Source organism: Molossus molossus, unplaced genomic scaffold (assembly GCF_014108415.1).
Source record: "Molossus molossus isolate mMolMol1 unplaced genomic scaffold, mMolMol1.p scaffold_m16_p_17, whole genome shotgun sequence".
In the NCBI taxonomy this organism is placed as follows: domain Eukaryota; kingdom Metazoa; phylum Chordata; class Mammalia; order Chiroptera; family Molossidae; genus Molossus; species Molossus molossus.
The window spans coordinates 62179082-62207016 of NW_023425352.1; the positions used below are offsets into that span (position 1 = coordinate 62179082).

General features: G+C 38.9%; 1 protein-coding gene and 1 pseudogene across 3 annotated transcripts in view; one reads left to right on the top strand and one right to left on the bottom strand.

The window, feature by feature from the left end:
• Window positions 1-27935, top strand: part of NRG3 (neuregulin 3) — a 1298130-nt gene that overhangs the window by 185384 nt on the left and 1084811 nt on the right. The window lies entirely within an intron of this gene.
• LOC118632212 lies at window positions 16192-16555 on the bottom strand (annotated as a pseudogene).

Below are 27935 nucleotides of genomic sequence, written 5' to 3' on the forward strand. Positions count from 1 at the left end.
TTTATAACATAATGTTAGTAAACATTGACTCAATTTTTTTTTTACAAAGGATAGTTTTAACCACAAATAGACACAGTACATTTTAATTATGTTTTATGTGAAGAATGAACATATGAACAATCCAATTTTGAAGTAACTACAAAAATAGTGTTTGTATGAACCAATCTGTTTGGTTTCTCTCCTCCTTTTTAAAAATAAAGGATCATCAAAAATAAAAATAAAAAAAAATAAAGGATCATCATTACTAAGTCTCAATTATCTTCTCTACAGTTACAATAAACATGATTACCCTACTGTCCAAGGTTCCCTTACTTGGGAATTAATGAACTCAATAGGTCAAAGTGAGGTCAACCTTCTCACCACACCTATGCAGTGTTCACCTGCCCCTGCTGATCTGTACGTGACCTGCCTCAGGTTGGAGTACCTGCCATTCCATGAACATGTTCTTTGCCACTTTTTTGCCAGTATTTATACTTTATTATCTTTATTGATATATAATTGACATATAAAGTTGTAAGATATTTTGAATGCACAGTGTAATTTAAGTATACATTATGAAAGCAATTCTCTCATTGCATTAATGAACACATCCATCACGTTATGTTTATCTTTTTGTTTTTCCTTTTTGGTGAGAACATTTAAGTTCTACCCTGTTAGCAAATTTCAATTATGCAGTATACAGTGATCAACTGTAGTCACTACGCTATACATTAGATGGTCAGACCTTTATATTGTAACTGAATGTTTGTTCTTTTTTACCAACCTCTTCTTGCCTCCCCCAGTATTTATACTTTGATACTCAAGTGGAATTCTTTCTAAATTTCTTCTCAGAATTCTTCTCATTCTTTGGAGCCCTTAACCTATATTTTTAAAGCCTTTTTCATTACACCATAAAAAACTTTAGACCCTCCACAACTCAACCAAAGCTTCTTGCCTTTATCAGTCCTTAGACCTTGCTCTGAACTGCACTTAGAAATTATTCACCCTTTATAGACTAGAATCTCTCTCTCTCTCTCTCTCTCTGTCTCAATAGAATGTGCTTTTAGAAAGTAAGGTACAGATATTTCCCATATACCCCCACCCCTACACATATACAGCTTCCCTCATTATCCACATACCCCACCAGAGTAGTACACTTGTTGCAGTTGATGAACCTCCATTGATACATTATTATCGACTGAAGTCTGTAGTTGCATTATGGTTCACTTTTTGTGCCGTACATTCTATAGGTCTGGACAAATGTATTATGAAATCTGTCCACCATTATGGTGTCACACAGAAGGCGGCACTGCCCTAAAAGTCTTCAGTTCTCTGCCTACTCATGCTTCCCTGGCCCCTGGCAATGACTGACTGTTTTACTGCCTCTGTAGTTTGCCATTTCCAGAATGTTGTATACTTGGAATCATACAGTAAGTAGCCTTTTCAGACTGGCTTCTTCCACATAGTAATATGAATTTTACTTTCCTCCATCTCTTTTCATGGCTTAATAGCACATTTCTTTTTAGCACTGAATAATATTCTGTTGTCTGGATATACCACAGTTTATTTACCCATTCACCTACTGAAGGATATCTTGGTTTCTTTCAAGTTTGGCTTTTATGGAAACTACTATAAACATTTGTGTTTTTGGGTAGATATAACTTTTCAACTTTTAGTAAATATCAAAGAGTGCTATTGCCAGCTAATATGCTAAGAGTGTGTTTAGTTTTTTAAAAATATCCAAACTATCTTCCAAAGTATCTGTACCATTTTACATTCCCACCATCTATGAATGGGAGTTTCTGTTGCTATTTTGTTTTTTGTCCTCACCCAAGGATAGTTTTACTGTTTTTGTTTGTTTGTTTAGAGAGAGAGAAGCATCATTGTGAGAAACATTGATTGGTTGCCTCCCATAAGCACCCTTACCAGGGACCGAATCTGCATATGGGACAATGCTCCAACCAACTGAGCCACCCATCCAGGGCCAGATTTTGGCCATTTTAATAAGGATGTCCTGATATCTCATTGTTGTTTTATTTGCACTTTCCTGATGACGTGATGTGGAGCATCTTTTCAGACACTTATCTGCCATCTGTATGTCTTCATTCAGAGGTGTCTCTTAAGGTGTTTGCCATTTTTAAAAATTGGGGCTTTGTTTCCTTACTGTTGAATTTTAAGAGTTCTTTGTATATTTTGAATAACAGTCCTTGAACAGATTTTTCTTGTGCATTTATTTTCTCTTAGTTTGTGGCTTGTTTTCATTCTTTTGAAAGTGTTTTCACAGAACAGAACTGTTTTATTTTAGTGAAGTCCAGCTCATCAGTTATTTCTTTCATAGACCAGGCGTTGGTGTTCCACCTAGGGCGGCACTGTCAGATGCAGGATCACCTCGATATTCTTCTGGGCTCTCACAGCAGTATTATGGACATTGAGGTCTGTGGTCCAGTTTGTACTGATTCTTGCGAAGGGTATATGGGCCATATCTAGGTTCATTTTTTGCATCTCAACATTCAGTTATTTCAGCACCATTTATATTCTCCACTGTGTGGCCTTTGCTCCTTTGTCAAAGGTCAGTTGACTACATTTGTATGGGTCTGTTTCTGGACTATTTTCTTCAATGATCTAGTTTTCAATGCTTTAATCAATGCCACACTATCTTTTATTTATTTATTTATTTTTAGAGGAGAGAGAGATAAATATCAATGTAAGAGAGAAAGATCCGTCACTTGTCTCCCGTATCCATCTCTACTGGAGACCCACGACGTACATATGTGCCCTTGCTGGGAATCGAACCCACAAATTTTGGTATATGGGACAGCACTCCAACTAACTGAGCCACTTGGGCAGGGCAATGCCACACAATCTTGATTAGTGTAGTTTTATGACTGTAATCTTTTGAAATCCAAGATCACAGTTTTTACATTTTTTGGTATTCTTCAAGAGCTTTTACAACCTTGCCTGTTGAGAACTTCAGTAAATATACATGTGATGTTAATGACAGTATAAGGGTGAACTGAATACAATAGTAGAACAGAATGGTTAAGAACATAGGAAAGACTGCCTAAGTTTGACTTCTGGCTCTGCTTCTTACTAAGAACATAGGAAAGACTGCCTAAGTTTGACTTCTGGCTCTAATAATTATTACACACTTCATGAGGGGGGTGATTAAATAACACAGTCTCTGAAACAAGGCAAATGCCTAGTAAAGGTTGCTGCTATTGTTACTATTCCATTAAAATACAATAAGTTGTTTTGTATGTCGTTATTCTCTTACATATATGCATTTGTCTTATGAAAGCTTTTTATAAATGATTTAACTTACTTCACCTAGCACAGCTTCTTTAGTGGTTAATGATACCTGCTGGCTAGTGTGTGTATGTATGTGTGTGTATGTATCCTATACTGTCACACCAGCAGTGTATGTCTTTTTACCATGTAATATTGAATAAGGTCTTTTAATTTTTCAACCTTATAGAGTTTTCTTTCATAATTTCTATTATTGTCATTTCTTCATCTACTTTGTTCTTTCTTGTTTAGATTCAATGATAAGTAAATTAGAAGTCTGCAAATGTTAAGGTTCTATAGATCAATTAATTGTCTTTACCCCCTGAGCTCTATGAGAATTTGTCAAATGCATTGTTACTTCATTCACTGAAGTTTCTGCACAATCCATTCATTGCCTTTGTGAGGTTTTTTGTTTTGTTTTTGCTTTTATCATCAGAGCAGGAGGGAGAGAGGGAGGAAGAGAGAGGGAAACATTGACGTGAGAGAGATACATCAAGTGGTTGCCACCCACATGACTCCAACTGGGGTCGGGGACAAACTGCAACTGAGCAACATGCCCTTAGAGGGAACGGAACCTGGGACTCTCTGGTCCATGGGCCAATGCTCTAACCGCTGAGCCAAACTGGTAAGAGCTCCTTTGTGAGTTTTATTTTAATTTAATGTATCATAATTTCACATTATTTACCCTTAATGACTGTATATATGCCACTTATTATGAATCATAATATTATTTCGTTAAGGAGTGCCTTTCTTTGAATTATACATCTTTTCATAGGCTAAGAAAATTTTGAAATTAATAAAATCTGAAATTGTAAAACACTATATTATAACCAAGACAGAGCTGAGTAGGCTATGTCTAATGATGATGTGGTACTGGGTAGTTTGCTTTTATATCCACGCCCTAAATTTGAACCCAGTAGATAGTTTTGCTATTGAATTTAGCTTATGTTGTTAAAGAGAGGATAAAAAAACCTGAGGTTCGTTTCCACATAGGGAATGCAGTTGGTTAGTAATTTCACATTCTCCTCCCGATATCAGGTAGAGGTCTTGTAAGGGGCAAAGAGGGAAAGGGCTGAAACTCAGTCACTGTCTGGGAAAGAAGTGTATGCAGGAGATGGTGGAAGTGGATTTCACAAAGTCTTTGGTAGGTATAATGAAAGTTTGCTGTTAAAGGAATGATCCTTATTAAGTCTGTGAATACAGTATTGGGAAAAATGCACTTCCTTTACTTAGAAGATTCAGTGATTCTTTAAAACATTATAAATCCCTTCAGCAAAGTTCTTCCTCATCCATCTGAAAGTGGGTCACAGCATTTAACATATGTAAAATTTTGGGCTACTGCCAGGAGCCAAATATTGTACTTAGGTTTTTTTGTAAGGTAATAATTCCTCATTTTCTAGAAATGTATGACAGGCAGACTGTCATTGTTCTCATGAGTGATCTTCAAGCTAGGCATCTGCAACCCTAAATGTGATAAGTAGTCAATTGGTTTAGGGTTACAACAACAAAAACCAGAAACGCATGTTTTTGTGACCACAAAGGATTTGTGGTATATGGTCAAGACACCAAAATTCTCCCTTGATTTTTTCTGAAAATATCAACTTTATCATCATCAGGAATACTCTTTCAGTGGTCTACAAACTGAATTAGGTTGTAGGGAAAGGGAACAATAATCCATGGGGTCAGATTAATTTCATAATGCATCATTTCATTCATTGTTCATACATGAAACATACATCGACTGATCACCCCATCCTCAAAACCACACTTGGTACTGGCAATGTAGGAGGAACACACCATCCTTCTGTGGCTCAGGGGCTCACACAGTCTCTGACTGCTGCGGGGGTCTCAAGGGCCAAAGCAATGTGGATTTTAGACATATTGTCCTCAGTAGCTACTGGCTTTTTCAGATTTGTTCCCTGATTTATTTTAAGGAAGAAAGTGTAGATACAAATTAAAGAGAGTTAAAGTAAGAGGAAGAAAGTGATTAAAAGGATTGAGAGCTCTTTTACCGAGAAACTAATAATGTGTAGTTTCGTTCAACAATAGTAAGTGCAGCTCATTATAATGATATATAAATATTTGAAAAGTAGAAACAGGAATGAGTGACGTTGTTTAATGCAATTTAGCTAAAGGTAAATAAGAGCAATACAAAGCATGAATTAAAGGGAAATTCAAAGTAAACATAGGAGAAAGTTTCCTAGAAGAAAACATGGTTCTGCATTATAGGGAAGCATTGCAGCAACATAAGAAACACATAACAAGGGAATGACTAGCAAGGAATTCACAAACAGAAAATTCATTCAACAGGACTCATTCTTTTGTTCACTAATTAATTATATGTTTTAAGTTTTATTTACATAGTTAACATTTCCTTTGCTTCCATTTCTTCATTAATTCTGATCATTCATTTATGCAACAAAAACTTCTTGATCATTTCAGTGGTTCAAGAATTGGGAGTTTCAAGCATTAACATTATTTAGGGCAATGCTAGTATAAATAACCTGAAATTTTATGAGTTTAACACAATAAAATTTTAGTTTTTGATCATATAATGCCCTAATAAAATGTGTCTTATTGACAGGAAGGTGAGGGTTGGATTAGGGACTGAGTAGTTGGAGGCGACAGATCCCTGCAATTGTTCAGAGATCCAGGCTGATGGAGAGTCCTAAATTTATGCTGATCTTCAAGATAAGGGCAGAAAAAGATTAGGGAAGAAATAATCCCTCCTAAACCCACTAACTCAGAAGGGACGCGCACTACTTTCATCCATATTTCATCACTGAGAATTTGTTGACAGCAGCTGGGTGCACCGGAGGCTGGGAAGGGGAACCTCCACCTGGGAACATCTCTGTACTTTAAAGGGGAGCGTGATTTGTTAAGGGACAGGTAACTGAACAAAACAGACCAAAATACCTGCCCTCTTGGGGTGTACATCTAGATGGAGGGAACTACTACTAATAAAACAATAGTAAAATAAATACTTTGTCAGAAGGAAATCAACATTATGCAGATAAATAAAGCCAGTAAGAACGTCAGGGAGTACTGGATGTGCAATTTCAAATGGGTTTTCTGAAAAGACCTCAGTGAAAGAGATACTGGAGCCACCATTTCAATGAGGTGAGAATGGAAACCAAGTGGAATCCGCAGATGCAAAGGCCATGAGGTGATTCCTTGCTTGGTGTGTTTAAGGAGCAAGAAGATGGCTAGTGAGAGCAAAGTATGCAAAGGAAAGAATGGCAGGATATGAGGTCAGAGAAGTAATAGGGCCCTATCATACAGAGCCTTAGAAATGATTGAGGATTTGGGCTTTGACTCTGAGATACAGGGGAAGGCAGAGGGTTTTATCTGAGGTGTGAAATTATTTGATTTATGTTTTAAAAGGATTGCTCTAGTGGCTGTGCTGAAAATAGACTGGTGCAGAGAAGGCAGAAGCAGGGAGACTATTAGAAAGCTTTTCAATAACTGAGGTGAGAAACGATGGCAGTGTAGACCAGAGGTGTTAAGAAGTGGTTGGATTCTTGACATATTTTGAAGATGAAACCAATAGGGTTTGCTGGTGGATTGTTGGTGAGGTGTGGAGGAAGAGAGGAGTCAAGGATGACTCCAAGATTTGGTACCTGAAAGACTAATTGGCAGAATACAGTTTTCATTAACTGAGATGGGAAAACTGTAGGGCAGTGATTTTCAACTGATGTGCTGTGGCAAATGGGTGTGCCATGAGAGTTTTTACAACATGCAATACCTGACCATCAGTCAGGGGCACTGACCTCTTTTCCTTTGGATTGTCAATAAAATAATGAAAACAGCCAATACAACAATAGCTATCTGGAGTGAATGAATAAAAATTATACCTATTTTTTGTCAGATCGGCAAGGAATATAACATTTTTTGGTGTGCTGCGGAATTTTAGTAGTGTATGTGTTCCGATATGTAAAGGTTGAAAATCACTGCTGTAGGGGGTTCTCATTTAGGTGTTGGTGGAGTGTACCAGGAGCTGATTTGGTATGATGTTTAGATATCAAGGCGAAGATGACAAGTAGGCAGTTAGACATGTGGATCTGGAATTCCATGGGGCCAGGGGAGAGTAGAGTTATTTGTAAGGAATAGGTCCAAACACAGCCATGACAGATTCCAACAAAGAGTCTGGGGAGGTGGCTGGAACCAGCATAAGAGAATGAGGAGGAGTGGAAGCATAAGAAAACCAGGAGAGTCCAGTGTCAAGGAAGTCAAAAGAGAAATGTTTCAAGAAAGAATGAATGAGCCACAGTCTCAACCTTTGCTGATAGGTCAAATAAAATGAGAACTGAACATTGACTGGAAATTTAGTTGCCAAGAGTCTGAAGAGGGAGGTCATTGGTAATCTCAACACAAAGAAGTTTTAATGTAGTGATCAACTGGGGAACTGAGATTTGAATGAGATAAAGAGAAAAATGAGAGGAGATAAATTTGTGGCAGTGGGTTTATTTCATTATTTTCTGTTTTGTTTTTTTCTGTAAAGGGGAGAAAAGAAATGGAGATGGTGATTACAATAAGAAGTGAGGACAAGAAAGGGTTTTTCTAAATGGGAAAGGTAACTACATTTGTAAAAAGACTGCAGAACATTTATGAAGCAAGAGAAAAAGGGAGAGGGGAATTAATATGTAACCATCTTAAGTCAGTGAGAATGGTTGGGTTAGGTGCACTAGTGAAAAGGTTGGACATAGATAGTTTCATATTGTTTATCTGTAATAGTGCAGGGTAAGGGGGCAGATGCATGGTGGGCTTTTGGGAGTTTGCTTAGAATTGCTTCTTTTTTCTCAGGGAATAAGAAGCGAGGTCATTCAGAAGAAAGAGGAGAAAATGTGAACTCATCATTTTGGAGAATGAGCTAGTGAATAGAAAAGGGAAATCTTTGCAGGCATTTCCAAGAACCCACTGGACATGAATAGTCCAATTAATAAAGCAAGACCATTCCACCTGGTGATGTGTTTTTATACAGTCATATTACCTGTGAGTGTAGCCGTGGCATATACAGATAATTTGGTTCAATGAGATTGGCCTTTTTTCTTGGCGAGCACAATGGCATGAGAGAGTGTTAAGAGTTTAGTATGTGAGCAAGAGCATGATTAAAATTGCCTATCATAGACTCTAAGCTGAGTGAGGTGAGAGTGATGAGTAATTGAGTAGGATAGTAAAAAAAGAAAAAGATGAAAGAATCAGTGTATTTGAGAATTTTTTATAGTTATGTTATTAAAAGGAATACCCTAGACACATTGAATTAGGTAGTCAGAGAGTGGAATCCTCAAAGCTAAGAGGATGGAATGGTGGCAGTTAGTAATGAAAAGGTCTGGTACAAGAATAGAACGGAGCAGGTAAGGATGGCTGCAAAAAAAAAAAAAAAAAAAAAAATGTGAGAAGAGAAGATCAAGGCTGAGCTATTGGAAGGATCATCCAACTTGTTTAAATCCTGAGAAATTTGACATGGACAGTGTTACATAATGTGACAGTGAGCCAGGAACTAAAATCTTACAGCTATGACCTTCAGCTATTTTTGCCAAAATATCCATTAAAATTTATTTCTTGACATTCTGGTTTAGATAATCTCTGAGTATTTTTTGAAATAAAAATGTTTTTCTTCTTACTTAATTTTTCAAAGATACATTTATGGCTATAAATTCCAGGACTGTAGGCTGATACTATATTCTTTTAACACCTTAAAAATATTGTTCCATTGCCTTATGATTTTCTTGCTTGCTGTTGAGAAGCCAGTAAGTTGAGAAATGTGCTGTTTATTAAAAGTAACTTTTTCTTGATAGCCGAATTTTTAATTTATTGATTTTAGAGAAAGGAAAAAGAGTGATATATATATCAATTTGTTGTTCCACTTATTTATGCAGTCATTGGTTGCGTCTCGTATGTGCCTTGATGGGGGATTGAACCAACAACCTTGTAGTATCTGGATGACACTCTAACCAACTAAGTTACCTGGCCAGGGCTTGATAGCTGTCCTTTTTTTTTTTTTTTTTAATCCTCACCACAGGATATCTTTCCATTTATCTTTCCATAGAATGTGAAGGAGAAAGAGCAAGAGAAAGAAACATCGATGTAAGAGAGAGACACATAGATTGGTTGCCTTCTGCACGACCCCATCCAGGACTGGGGATGAACCACAACCGAGGCATGTGACCAGAACTGACCTCATGACTCTTTGGTCAGCGGGCCAACATTCTAACCACTGAATCAAACCATCCAGGTCTCGATAGCTCTTTTTTATTACTTATTTTTCTGTTCTCCAGTTTCACTAGAATTTATGTAGGTGTAGGATTCATGACTTTCTGATCTGAAGATTGGTATCTTTTAACAATTTTGGATAATTCCCATGCATTGTCTCTCCACATATTTATTGCCTTCTTACTTGTACTGTTTGACTTTCTCACTCTATGATCATTTTCTGAAAACTTCTCTCCCCTGTTTTCCATCACTTTATATATCAGTGCTTCATTCTCTGTATTTTTCTCAAATTTATTTTTCAGTGTACTAATTTTCTTTTTAACTGTATATAATATATTTTTTTACTATTATATTTTTTTCATTTCTATAGATGTATTTGTTTTTTAACCAAATATGCTTAATTTTATTTGTCTCTTTTTTCTTACATCTATTGTCAATCTTCTGTATTATTTCTTTAAACATATTTCACATACATGATTTATAATCTCTATGTGATAAATCCAGTGTCAGAACTCACTGGGAGTCTGAATCCGTGCTTTATGGTACTCACTGCTCATGACAGCTTATTTATGTAATTAAAAAAAAAAAAAATTATGAGTTTATATTCCCTTAGCCTTTGGTCCTGTCATCTTATTAGGGTAATTTTGAGGCTGAATTTAAATTTTCTTCATAAAGGACTCTCAGATAACTGGGGGGCCAGTTACCTGAAGCACTCCAGTACCACTTTAAATTGTACTTTAACTTTGGGTTTTTTGAGGGAGGAAGGCACAAAGGTATAAATTCTGTTTTTAAAACATGAGTATAAACTTTTGTTTCAAAATGTATTTAGAGTCTTTTTCCTTTATTTGGATTCCTTTATTTCTTATTTATTTATTTATTTATTTATTTATTTATTTATTTATTTAACAAGCACCAAAGCTGGAACCTGAATTCCTAATGGGCTGTCATGTGTCAGGGATCCAAGATTCCCATAGAGAACTTTTAATTTGATCTTTCACCTTGGTTCCTTATTTGCGTGGCTTACTCAAACTGAGATCCTAGGCCATTAGAAATTAACATAGAAATTAAAGAAACATTTTCATTTCATTACTTGCTCACTCGTGTGAATTCTAATTTTTTTGGCTTTTCTAAAATTTTCTGAAGCATTCCTTTACTTTCTTGTTAATACAGCTGTGTATTAAAAATGATTATTTGATATATATATTTAAATATGTATTTATTGATTTTTTTTTTTTTTTAGAGAGAGGAGGGAGAGAGAGATAGACACATTGATGTGAGAGAGGAACTTCAGTCAGCTGCCTTCTGCACACCCCATACTGGGGATCAAGCCCACAACTCGGGCATGTGCCCTGACTGGGAATCAAATCGAGATGTCTCAGTTCATGGTACCACACTCAGTCCACTGAGACATACCAGCTGGGCTATTTTATATGTTTTTAATTGTGCTGAATTGGGATAGAGGAATGGTATGTTCTAGGAACATTTAATAAAAATTATAGTAAGACTCATTGGAATGAAGGTTAATCTTTTTATTTGTTTTTCAAGAGCTGTTTATATATTAGAGGATTGCATTTATTGGCCATATATTACAAGTTAATTTTTCTCTAGTTTATTGTTTTAACTTTGTTAGTGGTGCTATGTTTTTCTTCCTGATAAGAACTTTTAAATTTTTATATATTCAAACATATTGGTCTTTTCTTTTATGTTCTGTGCCCTTGATGTTATACCTGAAAATTTTTTCCATCAATATCATGAAAGTGTTTACCAGTTATTTTATATAGTTCTTCATGGAATTTATTTTTTCAAGAACCCATTTCCTTAATAGAATATAAATGACTTTCTATGCTGTACTAACTAGTGTTTTATATAATATATAATACTCAATTTGATTATAGAATATATTTATAAATATACTTAAATAGTAAAAAAATGTAGGTTCATGACAAATCTTTTTTTTTCTTTCTCCTTTATTAATCTATTTAAAAAAATATTGAGTGTTGTGTTACTTTTCTTCAAGACTTGAAGAAGCAATAATGAAAAAATATATGTATATATTGCAATCCTACATCTACACACAATAGGTAAATGAGCAGCCCAGTTGTGGCAAATACTCTACTTGGCATGGAAACGTGTATGGTGGGTGCATCTCATCTCGACAGTGGAGTCAGCGAAGGCTTCCTAAAAGAGACTATTTGAATTAAGTATTTTTGATGTGCATTTGTTCACTGGAGATGGTAGGGAAGAACAGAGGTCAAGAGAGAGAAAGCCAAGCTGAGGCAACATCTGTGATATTTCCAACAGAGAAGGCCATTGGCCATTTGAGAAGTTGAAGAAAAATAGTTGCGTTTGGAGGACAGGTGGTGAGGTATACATGCCACCAAGTGGAGATAGATGGGCAAAAAGTGCCAAGGGAATTGCAGGTGTTCTCCTGAGAGCAACGGGGCTCATCAAAAACAGAGTTCATGGAACTAGGGAGTGACATGATACAATTTGCTTTTTCAAAGCAACATTGTTACTGTAGCCTTTTCATGCTTGTAGAAGAAGGCAGAGCCTGGAGAGAGACGCTGATTAAGATGGTATTGTAATACAGGTGAGAAGTTATTGTGGCCTAATGAGTGAAAGGAAGGTGGTCATGGGCTCAACAGAGATTTCAGAGGAAAATGGACAGACAGGGATCGTAAAAAGGCAAAGTTGAGAGAATGGAAGTGAATACCCAAGCTTCTTGCTTGTGCAGCTAACTGATGGATGGAGTTGCCATTTTCTGAGTTTAGGTGATAGAAAGAAGGACGTGCTGTTTCTAGGGGGGAAATATTAACTCATTTTGAAGGAGATTTTGAACTAGTTGTCTATTAAATAACCCAAGTGATAATGTTCCACATCCTGCCCAGCTGGTGGCCCCATGGATGGAGACATCTCTTTTTAATTCCCGGTTAGGGCACAAGCCAGGGTTGCAGGCTTGACCCCCAGTAGAGGGTATGCAGGATGCAGCCGATCAATGTTTCTCTCTCACACAATGTTTCTTTTCTTTTTTCTTTTTTTTTTTGGTATGTGCCCCTAGCCGCTAGGGTCCAGCGGGAACTGAACCTGGGACTTTCTTGTCCGCTGGCCAGCATTCCAACCACTGAGCCAAACTGGCCAGGGCTCACACAATGTTTCTATCTCTTCCTTCCCCTCTCTCTAAAAAACCAATAAAAACATATTTAAAAAAAGAAGAAGAAAACATCCTCATCTTCTCATTTTTATTGCAAATTTCACCTTGAGTCTAACTCACATTCTTCTTATTTATCATTAGCACTATGTAGTGATTCTCAGCTGGTCTTCCTATTCTTAGGCCCCTTAATCAATTCATCCTGCACTAGGACTGGTGCTGTGCTTTTCATATCTCTTCCCTCCCCCAGGAAACCTTCTGCTCACCGATCTATAAAAGACCATCCACAGCAACATTTTCACCCTAAGCACCACCAATAATGTCTTTCCTTCATGATTATTTGACTTAAATATGTTGTAACTTAGTATAAAACCCATGGACATTGGACATGACAAACCCACTTCTGCAACTTAGATACTCCTTGCTGCTGAGCAAATTCATTGCTTTCAAATTCTGTTTCCTCATTTTTGTTGAATAAGTAATAAAGACTTTGCTGGTTGTGAAGGGTAGACTTAACTGTGCCACAGTGTCTGACCCCTAATGAGTATTTAATAAATGGTAATGATGAATGATAAAGTCTTGAAACCAGTTCTCACAGTCTGTTGGTGCTGTACCACCTATTTATGTCTCGTTCTGTGATGGCAGGGGCTATTTTTCTGTTACCCTCACAGTAATTGATAAAGCAAGCATAATGTAGGGAAAAATATATGGCATGAATACATGTTCACAGCATGGGGGTCTCTAAAAAGAATAGAATTATTGTAGAAAACAGATTTGCTTAAACGGACAGATTTCCTATTGTGTACTATGAAATCCTGAGAGGTGTTCACCTCTTCTACTCTAGGCTATTCCAACCTGAACTACAATGACTTTAAATTGTTCCACAACCCAGCTAGTGTGGCTCAGTGGATTGAGCATCGGCCCATGAACTGAGAGGTCCTGGGTTGATTCCTGGTCAGGGCACATGCCCAGGTTATGGGCTCGATCCCCAGTAGGGGGTGTGCAGGAGGCAGCTAATCAATGTTTCACACATTGATGTTTCTATCTCTTCCTCCCTTTCTCTTTCTCTAAAAATAAATAAATAAATAAAAATCAATTAAAACATATAAATAAATAAATAAATAAATAAATAAATAAATAAATAAAGTTCCACAGTTCTGTTCTCCCCGTGAGTAGTGATTTTGGTGGTTATGCATAAATCCAAGATGCAATAGTGAACATTTCAAGTGGTATTGTACACAATGATTTCAAGAATGTGCTTTAATGTTTATTGAATATCATCTGATTAGAAATTTTATTTTTGTCTTTAGCCCTGTGAATATTTATTCCAGCAAGAATGAGTCCAGTAATTTCTAATGGAAATATTAGCCACCTGAGTTCTCCCATGTCTAGTGGAAAACCAGCCTTGTTCTTTATTAGAGGAATTGTCGGTGGCCTTTGAGTTGGAAGATTTCTGGCCGACTGACCTGTGGCCAGCAAGTGGCTATGCTGAGATGAAGGAGGGGAGACCTGCAGGTTGTCTCTGCTAAGGAGGTCATTCCTCAGCCTCTTTCTCCCAGTGACTAACTGGGAAGCTTGGAACAGGCAGGATGGTGGGGTCTGCCCTTAACTCTGGTTGTCTCATTCTTGCCAGTTTGGGAGACAACTGTGAGTGGTAAGAATGGTGAGAGTTTCGGCTTTGAGGTCAGGCCTTTGTGAATCCCAAGCCCATTGCTGCCATTTCCCACATTTGTAATCCTGAAATAATACTATATGTTCTCTGAGCCCAAGTTGTTTTGTTTTGTGTGCATACATGTGTGTGTGTGTGAGTTTGTTTTTGTTTTTGTTTTGTTTTTTTTTTTCATTTTAATTTCTTTTGAACATAAGTCACTTTTTTGCAAGCTAGGAAACAGAACCAAACTAAGGCAGTCTAGGACCCTAGAGATCCAGTTTTATCTACAACAGAATGACCGTAGTACAGGGTACTCACATGGGGTTATAAACTCTAAATAACAACCACTTATGTACATTTTCCTTAGAACACAGCCAAAAGTTAAGTACTTAAAGGCATGGTACCACAGAACATCTGAATCTATGAAGGATCACATTACCCAAAAAGCCCTGGCCGGTTTGGCTCAGCAGTTAGAGTGTCGGCCTATGGACCAGAGAGTCCTGGGTTTGGTTGCAATTTGTCCCCAGCCCCAGTTGGGGTGTGTGGATGGCAATCACTTGATGTGTCTCTCTCACATAGATGTTTCTCTCCCCCCCCCCTTTTCTCCTGCTCTATCTGAAGATAAATGCAAAAATGTCCTTGGGTGAGGATAAAAAAGAAAAAGAAAAAAGAAAGCAAGTAAAAATATTACAGATGCATTCACACTAACAATTGATTTTGCCAAGATATTCCACTAGAACATGCAGTTAGAACACAGGGGATAAGATACTTAGATATTTTCAAAATAAATTTCTTAATAATAATGATACCATTGTAATTACCCAGTTATTAATTAATAACTAGAAAGGAGCAAAGGGAAGAATAGATACATACCCAGTAAAGTCTGGGTGAAACAGGGAAGGTACTTACCTCTCAGTCACACCTGAAAACAGGTTATTGGCCAGAGTAGACATGGCCCCTGCAAGCGTGGGAAGAGTTGATATTAAAACTCCTGAAAAAAGGAGTTCTCTCTTTTGCTTGCCTGCACTCCTGGCTCTTGATGCAGGCAGGGGGTGCACTCCCCTGCATCCGCCCACATGGCTCATAGCCTTGTGGACCACACACACAGGGGACTGATGAACTGGAACTAGCCTGATGCCATGTGGGACTCAACTCCCACCTTGAACACTGGCTGTGCTTCTAGCTCTGCTGAATTCACAGCTCTTTCAGGACTGGACTAAGGGAAATGGGACTTTGAAACCAAGGGATATAACTTCATGCAAATAAAACTCACTCATTCTCCTGTGTGTCTTAGAAAACTCTTTTTCTCAAGATACTGTAAAACCCCAATACCCAGAACTAATGAAGAAAGGGATCCTCCACTTCTGTGGGTGGATACCCCACTTCCAGTGATAACAATAAGAAATTTGACATACTGCATTCTTCCATTTTGCCACAAGAACAAATTGACAATAAAGACTATTTAAAAGAAATTCTCAACTCTGAACAGGGTCAGGGCAGGAACACTTTCAACTACAGAATAACTACGCTGTTCCAGTTGACACTGCTCTTCTGTGATACAAGTTCATGTGGGAAACTTACCAGCTTTTTGTCAGGGCCAGGAAATGAAAAGCAGAGCATGCCCTAGTCAGCTGATTGTAAACTCAGTTCATCTTTGGGATGGAACCATGCACCCTGACCCTTGTTTTGTTAAACATCACAGAATTCTTTAGTCCTTAGCCATAATTTCTACTCAGTAGCTTTTTTTTTTTCTTTTTCTTTTTTGGTATGTTCCCTTAGCAGGAACCAAACCCGGGACTCTCTTGTCTGAAGGCTGATGCTCCAACCACTGAGCAAAACTGACCAAGGCTCTACTCAGTATCTTAAAACTGAACTCAGAACTGTCTGATTGTGCTCCTCAGGGCTGAGGAGGGTGCTAGTCATCCAAGTCTGGGATGCCATGGTAGGAGAAACCCCAGCAACCTTTGGATCCATAATGGTGATGCACAGGTGGTAAAACCCTGGCAAGAACACCAGGATGCCAGTGATCAGGATGGGAACTTCCCAGTCTGCCCCCCTTTTGCTGATATAGTCCCCCAGCAGGAGGGAGCATATGACAATGAGCAAGGTGCCAATCAAAAGCAGCACTTTAACAAGCTCAGTGGCCTCTTATGGAATCTTAGGAGGGTTTTTCTGAAACTGAAGTTCAGTGTAGCCATCATCTCTGCTGGAGAGTCTTGTGTATTTCACGTTACCACTGGGGATTCCAGGTTGGCCAGGTTAGTACGAGATGGCATCATAACACACTGACACAGCTACAGCTGGAGCACTGCGCCTGGTCGCCCATGCATCCACAGCTTGCTCACGGCTGGTTACAGAGATGCTCAACAATTAGGTGAGTGTCACCTTACTGCCTCCCTCTCCACCCAGCCCACACCCTCTCAGCAGCTGGAAATGGCTGTGTGTACGTTTTTAAGACAGGGCATTATCCAAACTGGGTAAGATAGCTGGGTTTCCCATTTGCTCCTTAGACATCTTATTGAATTTGTATTGTTCTACCAGTCCCAAGGTCTGTGAAATTCTAAAGCTCTCCTCCTTTGGGAATTTTTATTAAATTTCCATGTTGGATATTCTTTTGGTCCCTTCTACCTCCAGTGCCTGTGCTCATCGTTATTGCTACTATTTCATTCCATAGCCTTCAGGGTATACAACTCAGGGATTTGCACACATGTAGGTGAGCCAAGTGAGCACTGTGGTGTCATGAAAGATGACACTGTTTGTGGGCTTCTGCCTGGGCACCCTTTCTTCCTCCCATCCCCCCTTTCTGGGGCAAACCTTCTTGCTGCATAATTATCTTCCAGAGAATCCAAGTTCCTCTATTATGCAGAATAGTTTCCTTTTTGTCTGGCTCCTGCTCTCACATGCACACATCTAAAATATCAAGGTGGTTTGCAGCACAAAGGGCCCTGTTCTTAATAGGATCCCTCCACCCAGTGGAGAAGGTAGTAGGGTTATATGTCACCCTTTCTAGTATTTTCTATCTATCTAATCTCTATCCTCGTGCACATACATACAGATGCACACATAGTCATACATGCATTTACACACATATATCTTATGAGAATGATGATACTGTATCAGTTGATTTGTTGATTTGAAAATATTTAAAAGCACCTATATAGAAAAATTAATCAGTGAACTGCTTGGTGCAAATTAAAATAGTCTTCTCTTTTCTTTGTTTTTGATAACCAAATAATAGCTCTCCTAAGATAATTTTGGGCGGAAGCTATGTGGACTCTTGCACTATGTATCAGTAGGACTGGGTTGGGTTTTGTGATCCAAGTGGCCTGGCAAATCAGGTCCTGCTTCTATCTTCAGAGTTCTCTCTGCCTTGACCAAGGTTCCCCCAGTGCCTCAGGTTGTCTGAAGGCTCAGCAAGGCTCATTCCCGCATTACCTGCCACAGTCCTCAGTCTCATCTGGAGGCCAAGGACGGGCTAATATGATTACTGGGGAAGGAGACTGACAGAATGGTTAAGAGCTCAGGGGAAACTCAGCTGCCAGGCAGGTGGGTGAAAGAGAATATAGGGCAAGACACAAATTGTCTATGCAGTCTTTCTTTCTCTCTTTTGATGATTCCCCTGGGGAAAAGTAGCATTATCAAAGTGTGAAAGAGAAATTAAAAATGCAGAAAAAAATGCCACATGAGAAAAAAAAAGCTTAATTTGCTCTTTGGAGAAGGATTACTCTTCCTTTGCTGCGTGGCATCTACCTGTGGCTTCGTGTCTGCACCCGGGCTTCTGATGAGGGTGGTCTGGGCCATGGAAGCTCCCTCTTCTGGGGGTTGTTATTGCTATTTAGCCACGCAAAGGGCTGTAGTCTGTCCTTCTGTCTTTCTTTCTCTGAAACCCCATTTGTGCTGGGGCACTTAACTGTACTTCACCTAATCTCAAAGGTCCAGTCCACCTTAAACAATAAAATTCCTGTGTAGTTCCTTACTTATTGTTACAATTCTTGGGTGAAATATCTCTTGCTGCTCTCATTAGAAATGCACTTTAAGTTTATTATAATTTTACAGGCTCAAGTTCCTGGTGTTATTTTTTTTAATACCAAGATATAAATGTGAAAAAATTGAAATATTATAAATATCTTAGCTCAGAATAGCAGAGGAAAAGTAATTGGAAGAAACATGAGTGAGAAGGTATAAACATAGTTTGAACAGAAACTCTGCCATTCTACTGATAAGCAATTTCTGCTCTGTTTATGTAGAGGAAATGAATATCTTTTTTGGAGGCAAGGAATGATATATACATATTTTTGGTCATATGTGGAGTTGTGCCCTCCTTAAATCCCTTTGTCTTGATATAGAATTATCAGTAGAAATAAGTGTATAAGCTTATCTAAAAGAAAGAAAAATGATGTAGTTAAAGCGAGAACAAGTCTCTCCCAACTTTCTTTTATCATTCCAGAGTGACTTGCCTACAAGCTTACATCATGGGTATTTAATTCCCATTTTACACGATAGCTTGGAGAGGAAGGAATCCTAACTCAAAATAATTTGAGTTCTAGGGAGGATTCATCGACCTAATGGATGTCTAATCTGCTTTTCTGGGGGGGAATCACCTGCCTCTTCTTTTGATCCAGTCTTGAGTTTCTATCCTGGTGGTGGTGAAGAAAGTGTACTTCTTGTCAACATGAAACATAACTTTTCTCAATCAGACATTTATCTATAGGGAAAGTAAGTTGACGTTTTCTGGTTTTGAATTCCATCAGTGAGTTGAGGGATATGCTTAAAGGAAAGGTTAGACTGACAGTTAGAACTCTGAGGTCCCTTCTTACACAGCTTATCCCGTGATCACAGGAAATTAATCTACGATCTAGTCCAGCTAGTAAAAGAGATTTGCCTCGGCTACGTCATGAAGCTTTCTCATGGATTCACTCAAATGAAATAACATAAAAAAAGATATATGCTTACCAAAACATTATAATTTTGTAATCCTTTTATTATGACATACCAGATATATTAAAGATAATGCATTTATTATAAAGCATAATAAAACACTAACACCACTATTAAATACACATTTTAAATCATGATTTTCTGAACAAACATAAAGAAAGTATGAGTGTAGCCCTGGCTGGTTTGGCTCAGCCATTGGAGCGTCGGCCTGTGGACCAATGAGTCGCGGGTTCAATTCTGGTCAAGGGCCACCTCAGTTGCGATACATCCCCAGCCCTGGTTGGGGTCATTCAGGAGGCAGCCACTCGATGTGTCCCTTTCACATCGATGTCTCTCTCTTTCACTCTCTCTCTCTCTCTCTCTCATCCTCTCTCTCCTTCCCACTCTATCTGAACACAAATGGAAAAACAAAGTCCTCGAATGAGTATAAAAAAAAAAAAAGAAAAGAAAGTATGAGTGTAGGAGATGGTGGTTGGGCAAGATGTTCTAGACTAAATGGAAAAAAGGATCAAAATATGAATAGGCTTGAGTAGCTAACTGAATTAAATATAATCTTTGATGGATAAATGTAAGGCCATGAACCGAGGTTCAAGGAAGCAGCACATGAAGAAAGGATAGATTGATACACAGATAGCTATGAATATTTAAATAGCCTAGGAAAATGTGAGCTAAGAAGAGGGTGCTCCAGAAGAATGTGAGGTCCTGGAATGAGTTCAGCGAAAGGCGGCCCCTTCATCTGGAAGTAGATATCCCTATAGCTGAATGTTATTCTCTCCTGAACGTCTAAAGAATAGTGAATCTGGGGATAGCAAGGACATGTATCTCTGCCTTTTAACTGGAAAAATAATTATGTGCTCCCATCTCAACCAAAAACCCAACCAGAGTTCTGATTCTGATTAAAATACCCTTAAATACCTCATAGAACCCAAGAAGTCAGGCAAACATTAAGGACTTTAACAAACCATTTGCCCCATTATTTAATAGTGAACTGATTTGTTGAGGCTTTTGTGTGCAGAAGCTGAGCTTTGTCACATATATAGAGATATATAGATACAGATAAAGATATAGATATAGATATATATAAAATTCTCATTTCATAAACATCACCTATCTCAATATACTTTATCATTCTACCTTTCTTCTAAAATGTTCGATTTTCAAGATCTTTTAGATTCACTGACGTTCTTCAAAGGCATTTCTACTTCCATAGGAAACATACTCACTTGAAAACTGTAGAGGTAATTGATAGTAATTGTGAAAAATCCATTTTAAAAGCATAAGCAGGAGATGCTTGTTATTAGAAAAACAGCTCATGGACAAAGGCAACACTCTGCTTGCTCTCACCAGGTCTGTCTTGAAATCAAACATTTTCACTGATGTGTAAAAATAGATTTCATAGTAGGATTTAGATTTGGACAATGACTTTGGGTAAAAATTATTGTAAATTCTATAGCACACATTTGCAGGACTAGAGTGTCTACAGTATCAGTTTGTAGCACTACAAAGGATGAAGTTGTATGACTTAGTCATTATTTTAACTTTGTTGGACTCCAGTTCCTGGCACATTAGTATGTGTTCAATAAATATTTGTTGAATTACTGACAGGAAGAAGTAGATTACAGACCAGTACCTAGAGGTTATCATTGGAAAGTTATCTCCATAAAGGCAAACTTTCTAATAATGATAGACGCTAGAGAAGGTGTGAGGTAGTGTGTCCTCTGTCTCTAAATGTATCTGTGGACAATGGAGTTTTAAGATTTTGCTCTGCTGCTTAATTCCTTAAGTGAATTTTTAAATGCCATATCCAGAAAGTATTTTCTCCATAACTCAAAGTCTTTGATTATCTGGTCAAGAGTTTCCTCAAACTCTTTTTATGTATAAAAATTATAAATCAAGTTGGTATGTAACCTACTTTCTCCATGAAACAAAAAATTACTATCTAATTTACAGATTCCTCAAAGATCTGTTTTGCATTGCTTTAGTTTTTTTGTTATTGTCAAGATTTCCATGGTTTAAGAAAAATCTTTCATTTTAAAAGTATGGTAGTTAGAAGTGAACCTGAACTATATATAATTTCCTTTTTTAAACTAGGTTTTAGAGATTAACAAATGTATTAGTGATTCAAATATCATTTTGTAATATCATACATTTAGTCTGAATATCTAAGAATAACTACCATATAAAACAGACATTGTCTTGGCCACCCATATTGTAAATATTCTTTTTTTTATTCTCACTCGAGGACATTTTTTTATTTTTTGTTCAGACAGAGTGGGAGGGAGAGAGAGGAAGAGAGAGAAAGAGAAACATTGATGTGAAAGAGACACATCGAGTGGCTGCCACCCACACAACCCAACCAGGGCCTGGGACAACTGCAACCGAGGTACGTACACTTCGCAGGAACCGAACCTGGGTCTCTCTGGACCGCAGGCCAACGCTCTAACCGCTGAGCCAAACCGGCCAGGGTGTAAATATTCTTAATATAAAAATATGCTTTCTGATTTACCTAATAAAGAATAAAAATATACATCCACACATGTCCATTTATAATCATTTGTATGTGTTCTAGATGCATATATTTTCTTTAATGTACATATATTTCATATACATGTATAGTATGTCAAACATTAAATTTGGGGACATACATATGGAATTTGGAATCTGGCTAAGTTATCTTATTGTTATGTGCTTTTCTGCTTTACTTATGGTCCACTGATGCGAAGTAGACAGAGGCTATAGGTCCTTGTCCTTGTTCCTCACTTGGGACCTCTGCATTATGTGTTTTCTGCATCTGGGACTACACACACTAAACTTATGGGACTGTCAGAAATTCTATAACCATACAACTTTCAAAATGCTGTCTGTTGAGTATTTAACTGGGTGCTTCACCTATATAAGACCTGAAGCAGCCCAGCCAGTGTGGCTCAATGGTTGAGTGTCGACCCATGTACCAAGAGATCATCAGTTTGATTCCCAGTCAGGGCACATGCCCAGGTTGTGGGCCTGATCCCCACTGGGGAGCATGCAAGAGGCGGCCAATTGATGTTCTCTTTTATCGATGTTTCTATCTCTTTCTCTATCTCCCTTCCTCTTTCCCTAAAATCAATAAAGGAAAAAAAAGACCAGAAGCAAATATGCAAGGTAAATATCTCTGTTCTCTTGATGACAGTGAGTAAAATTTCCTTTTGAAAAATATATTTCTAGCCTTGCTGGTGTAGCTCAGTGGTTTAGCATTAACCCATGCACCAAGAGGTCATTGATTCAATTCCTGGTCAGGACACATGCCAGGTTTTGGGCCAAATCCGAAGTCGGGGGCATGCTGGAGGCGGCCAATCAGTGTTCTCTCTAATCAATGTTTCTCTCTCTCTCTCTCTCTCTAAAAACCAATAAAGATACATATATGTCTTTATTAATAAAGATATATGTGTGTGTGTGTGTGTGAGTGTGTGTGTGTATGTATATTTATATTGATTAGAGAGAGAGAGGAAGGGACAGGGAGATGGAGATAGAAACATCAATGAAAGAGAAATATCACTTGGCTGCCTCCTACACCCCCCACTCTTGAGGATGGAGCCCGCAACCTGAGCATGTGTCCTGACAGGGAATCAAACTGATGACCGCTTGGTGCATTGGGCAATGTTCAACCAAGTGAGTCACACTAGCCAAGGCTAGTATAATGTTCTGAGGACCAGCAGAGATTGGAGACAACCATTTCAATGGATTAGGAAGACACCAGCCAGTTCTCTACCCAAGATACTTAAATTCTTTCTCCTGGCCTCTCCCACCTCCTCTTCCCTCTCTTCCTCTTCCTCTCTCTCTCTCTCTCTCTCTCTCTCTCTCTTTCTCTCTCTCCTTTTTTTCTTCTCCTCCTGCCCCTGCCCCCACATCCTCCTCCTCCTCCACACACTCTCTCTCTCTGTCTCCTATCTTCTCTCTTTCTTCACAATCAGTTAACTTTGCCATATTAGCTCTCAGAATTCTTGGGATTCAATTTGTGAATAAGTCTGTGTCTAAACTCATGAAGACAATTTTGAAAGGTTAATGCGAATAAACATATATAAACAATTTTAGTAGCTCCTCCCAAATAAAGCCAATAATTTCTTCTGCTGGTAGCTATTAAAAGCCTAGATATACAAAATAAATTCTAAGTATACAGAAGAGACATTACAGGGCATAACTGCAATTTTCCCTCAATTATCTTTGATTTTTTTTCTCAATTTAAAAATTAAAAATACAGAAGATGGCGGCAAGCAGAACCGGAGGGAAGGTGAGTGTGTGAGAGAGTGAGTGAGTGTGTGAGAGAGTGTGAGTGGACTGGAAGGTGGGCAGCAAAACCCAAGCAGGGCAGAGCCCCAGAGCCGAAGGTTCCTGTGCTGTGGATAGAGCAGCTGGCTGCTGCAGCCCTTCAGGGCGCTTCTTCTTGCCCCGCAGGGAGGTCCCACCATTTTGGATGATCCCGATTCTTCCCTGGGAGGAGGCAGTGAGAGTGGCTAGGGTCCAGCAAACTGAGCCCACCAGTGCACCTGGCACCATTGGACCAGTGGACACTCTGTGTCAACACAGACCCCTGCACAGTAGTGGAGCTCCCAAGGTGCAGGTCTCAGAAGCCACAGACAGCCCTGAGCCCAGCACCATCCCCCATAGTAGCAGCCCAATCAGAGTCGAGATATACCCCCAGGAACAGAGGCTGGGGAGCAGACATCCACCCCCAGGCAACAGAAGCACAGACCAGCAGCTGAGACCCATCCCCCAAAACTACAATAGCACTGGGCAGCAGCAGCACTCCCCAACCACCAGATGCGGGACCTGGGGCTCCACAGAGGTCTGTTCAGTCCAGTAACTTACAAGAGCAGTCACAGAGACTGGTGCAATCCTTCTGCCCACCCACAGAAACAGCAGGGTGTGGGGGCACCAGAGAGGCCTGCACAAACCAACAGGGACTGTGCCATCCAGTTACCCGCAAGACCTGCAGGGTGCTGAAACACCAGAGAGACCTATACTACACAGCAGCCCATGACAAAGGCATAGAGCTCGGTCCCCAAAGGGACCATGATATCCAGTTACCCATGGGACCTGCAGGGTGCAGGGGCATCAGGAAGGCCTGTGTGACCCACCTGTGCACAAGATAAGATAGAGGATGTGAGAATGGAGGCTGAGTGAATAGAAGATATGAAGACGATCTCCTAGGACCAAAGGGGAATTACAACTGAAATAAAGAAAAATCCTCAGAAAAAAAGCAACAGAAAAGCAGCAGGACAGGACCATATAACCAGGGACACTGGTAGGATCTTCAGAGGCATGAGAGGGTGGCAGGCTGGGAGCCCAGGGACAGCAGGAGTCTTAGCTGTGAGCAGCACCCCCGGGGAATAAAGACCAAGCTGGCTCAACAGTGCAGAGAGCTAGAACAGAGCGCTAAAATAGCCACAGCCACTCACCTGGGGGCTACAGCAGAGGGAAGGCAGACTGGGCAGGAATTCTGTGGGGACACCAGGGATTTGGAGGGCACTCGGAATTTTTGCTGAGTTGCGGCCACAAAGGATGGTAGCCTGTGTGCTCCTTCCCCAAGATGTTGGGAAAGCAGCAGCTCCCCACCCCTTGGAGATTCAGCCTTTCCCAGGTAATGCATAGAAAATGCAAAGTGAATCTTATTAATAACCAGCATCTATCCCACCCTCGGGAAATCCTCTTATGCAGAACACCAGGGCTACATTCCAAGGTACTGAGTAACTGAGAGTACTAACCACCAGGACAAAGCTAGAGGATAACTGAACCTTTCCTGGGCTTGAAAATCTACCCAGAAAAGTAAGACTTGACAGTGGTGTTTAACGTGGGCCCACCCAGGCTCATTCAAACCCAGTAGAGGGAGCCACAAACAGCAGAACACCAACACTCACAGGGAAAATTTGGCAGGCTCCAAAACCCACTGAGATAGCCAAAATGGTGAAACAAAGAAACAAATCCCTAATGAAAGAATAAGAGAACTCTATCGAAGATGAGATCAATGAAATGCAGCTAAGCAAATTATCAGAGATGGAGTTCAAAGCCATAATCTTAAGGAAGCTCAACAGCATGAGTAAGGACATCAATACCATGAGTAAACATATACAAACACTGAAAAACCAACAAAGTGGAAATGAAGAATGACATAGCAAAAATTAAGAACACATTGGAAGGAATAACCAACAGAGTAGAGGGAGCTGAAGACCGGATCAGTGAATTAGAAGCCAGGGAAGAAAAAAATAAATCAATCAGAGAACCAAAAGGACAAATCAGTTAAAAAACAGGAAGACAGCTTAAGAGAACTGTGGGACAACTGGAAATGTAATAACATTTTCATCATAGGAGTCCCTGAAGAGGAAGAAAATGGGCAAGATTTAGAGACTATACTTGAAGAAATAGTGACAGAAGACTTTCCTAAGGTGGTGAAGGAAAAAGGCATTCAAGTTCAGGAAGCACAGAGAGCCCAAAATAAAAAGAATCCAAACAGGCCCACACCAAGATACATAGTAATTAAAATGCCAAAAATTAGACAGACAGAATCCTAAAGGCAGCAAGAGATAAGCAACAGGTTACCTACAAAGGAAACCCCATAAGGCTCTCAGCTGACTTCTCAACAGAAACACTCCAGGCCAGAAGGGAATGGCATGAAGTAATCAAGGTCATGAAAAACAAGGATCTGAATCCAAGACTAGTCTATCCAACAAGGCTATCATTCAAATTAGAGGGTCAAGTAATAAGCTTTCCAGACAAAAAAAGGTTAAGGGAATATATTAACACCAAACCAGCACTGCAAGAAATGTTAAAAGGACTGCTGTAATTAGTAGAAGAAATAGGAAGAAAAATAGAACCACACTAAAGAACAATGGCAATAAATAAGTACATATCAATTATCACCTTAAATATGAATGGCATGAATGCTCCGATCAAAAGACACAGAGTAGCTGACTGGAGAAGAAGGCATGACTCACATATATGTGGTTTACAAGAGACCCACCTCACAACAAAAGACTCACATAGGTTGAAAATGAAGGATGGAAGAAAATTTTTCAAGCAAACAGAAAGAAAAAAACCTGGGGTAGCAATACTCATATCTTATAAAGATATCCAAATTGGAAAGGAGGAAGTGAAACTGTCATTATTCGCAGATGACATGATACTATATGTAGAAAACCCCAAAGACTCCATCAAAAATTTGCTAGACTTAATAAATGAATTTGGCAAAGTAGCAGGATACAAAATTAACGTCAAGAAATCGATGGCATTCTTATACACCAATGATAAACTCACAGAAAGAGAAACTATGAAACAATCTCATTTACCATCGCAGAAAAAAATTAAGATACCTAGGAATAAACTTAATCACAGAAATAAAGGACCTATTCGCAGAAAACTACAAGATATTGAAAAAAGAAATAGAGGAAGAAATAAAAAAGTGGAAGCACATACCTTGTTCATGGATTGGAAGAATTAACATCCTTAAAATGTCCATATTACCCAAAACAATCTATAGATTCAATGCAATCCCCATCAAAATACCAACGACATACCTCACAGAACTAGAACAAATACTGCAAAAGTTCATATGGAACCAAAAAAACCCTGAATAGCCACAGCAATCTTGAAAAAGAAGAACAAAGTTGGAGGGATCACATTACCAGATTTCAGGTTATACTACAAATCAACTGTACACAAAACGACCTGGTACTGGCACAAGAACAGGCACATAGACCAGTGGAACAGAACAGGGAACCCAGAAATGGACCCAAGGCAATATGCTCAATTAATATTTGACAAAGGTGGCAAGAGCATACAGTGGAGTAAAGACAGCCTCTTTAATAAATGGTGTTTGGAAAATTGGACAGCTACATGCAAAAAAATGAAACTAGAACATCAACTTACACCATACACAAAAATAAACTAAAAATGGATAAAAGACTTAAATGTGACTCATGAATCCATAAAAATCCTAAAAGAAAATGTAGGCAACAAAATTTCAGACATCATACACAGAAGAATTTTCACTGATGCATCACCTAAGGCAACAGAAACAAAGGAGAAAATGAACACATGGGATTATATCAAACTCAAAAGCTTCTGCACAGCAAAAGATACAGTCATCAAAATGGAAAGGCAACCCACTCTATGGGAGAGCATAATTGCCAATAATATATCAGATAAGGGGTTAATTTCCAATATATAGAGTGCTCATACAGCTCAACAAAATGAAGACAAAGAATCCATTTAAAAAATGGGCAGAGGAACTAAATAGACACCTCTCCAAACAGGACATACAAATGGCTAAGAGACCTATGAAGAAATGCTCAACATCACTAATCATCAGAGATGCAAATTAAAACAACAATGAGGTATCACCTCACACCTGTCAGAAAGACCGCCATCAACAAATCATCCAACAGCAAGTGTTGGCGAGGATGTGGAGAAAAGGGGACTCTGCTGGTGGGAATGCAGACTGGTGCAGCCACTATGGAAAGCAATATGGTGTTACCTCAAAAAATTAAAGATTGAACTTCCATTTGACCCAGTGATCCCACTTCTAGGAATACACCCTAAGAAGCCTGAAACACCAATCAGAAAGAATACATGTACCCCCATGTTCGTAGCAGCACTATTTACAATAGCTAAGATCTGGAAACAGCCCAAATGTCCATCAGTAAACGAATGGATAAAAAAGCTGTGGTACATATACACCATGGTGTACTA